Consider the following 1,648-nt stretch of genomic DNA (forward strand, 5'->3'; position numbering starts at 1 on the left):
AATGCAAATATGATTTTTTACAAGTGATTTATCTTATCTATATACTCTCATGCTTGCGGTATGAAAAAGTCTCCCACTCGCGCATTTAACCAAACATATCTTCGCATATTCATAATGCTATGGCACAAAGGCAGAATTCAAGGCTACTTCCGTCTTATAATCCATTTGAATCTATTTCCTAACTTACTGAATCAGAAGGTTAACGCTCGTTGAACCAGAGGGAACACCATGCCCAATTAGTGGCAGGTGTGTACAGGTATTGATCAGTTTCTCATGAATGGAGTGGATAGCAGTGGATCGTCAGGATGAACAAGAAAAGCAAGAACGCGAAGGGAATGAGGAAGAGGAAGAAGGAAGTGAGAGAATGAGAGAGGGGGGGGGGCAGTGAAAGAGAGAGAGGGCGAGAGAAAGGGAGAGGGAAAGAGAGGAGAGTGAGTACAGAGACAGAGAAAGAAAATAGTGGGGGGAGGGAAAGAGATAGCGTCTGAGAGAGAAAAAGAAAGAGAAAGAGCTAGACAAACAGAGGGAGGGAAAGAGATAGAAAAGGTCACACAGAATGAAAAAAGGGGTGGTGAAAAGGCAGAGAGTTTTTGCGGAAGAGTAAGGCGGGGTTTGGGAGGAAAGAAGAGGGAGAGAGAGAGGGGGAGGGTGAAATAGAGAGAGAGTGATGGAGAAAGAGAGAAAGGTAGATAGTGGGGGGGGAGGGTGAAAGATATAAAGAGAGATATATAGACAAATAGTCGCGAGAGTGAGAAAGAGCGGGAATGAGAGAGAAAGAGAGATAAAGAAGGATGGAAAGATATATAGACAATGAGTGTGCTTGAGAGAGTGAGACAGATAGAGGGAAAGGTGATGGAGAGACAGAAATAAAGATAGAAAAAAGAGAAGAGGTGTGTAACAGAGGAGGAGGGAGTGAGATAGAAATAGATTGAGAGAGAGGATGTGTATGAGTAAGAGAGAGAGATAGAGAAAGAGAGCGAAAGTAAAAGTGAGAGAAAGAGAAAAAGAGAAAATAATTTTCGACGATAAGACTGCCCCTCTCGCATTTTCGTGTCTTCAGTTCAACGAAAAGGTCCACGCCGAGGCTGATCTCTGACGTGCATCCCTCGTGTGGGAAACCAGTGCTGGCTTTCTACGTGGGTGTGGGGAATGTGGGTACTTGAAATGCGAATGCGGGAATGCGCGTTGGACATTTTGAATGTGATCTGACCTTAATTAGACTGAATTGTGGACACGGCGGGAGAAGGAGGTAATATCCATCACAAAATAGGGCATCCGACAATCTTCTGTTCATTTAGTAGCAACAGGCATCCTCTAACATCTCGGTGGCGCCAGACGTTCGGATGCCGCTCGGTTGGTCATCCTCTGACGTGGAGGCTGCAATCTAGGTCACTGCAGCATCACCGGCTGTTTCAATAAGATGTAGACAAAAATTCTTAAAAAACCGATTCGTTGTTTCCGCTCGGGATCGAACCGAGGACCTTGCGCATGTATAGCGCACGTGATAACCACTATACCGCGGGAACAATATTATTGATAGAACATGTGGATGGTTCCTTGTTTGATATTCTGATACAAATAGTCATTGAGAGAAAGAGAGAGAATAATAAGATTAATCGAAACAAAAACAGTGAGTGTGAGTAAAAGA

This window comes from Penaeus vannamei, chromosome 3 (genome assembly GCF_042767895.1).
Source record: "Penaeus vannamei isolate JL-2024 chromosome 3, ASM4276789v1, whole genome shotgun sequence".
Taxonomy (NCBI): Eukaryota; Metazoa; Arthropoda; class Malacostraca; order Decapoda; family Penaeidae; genus Penaeus; species Penaeus vannamei.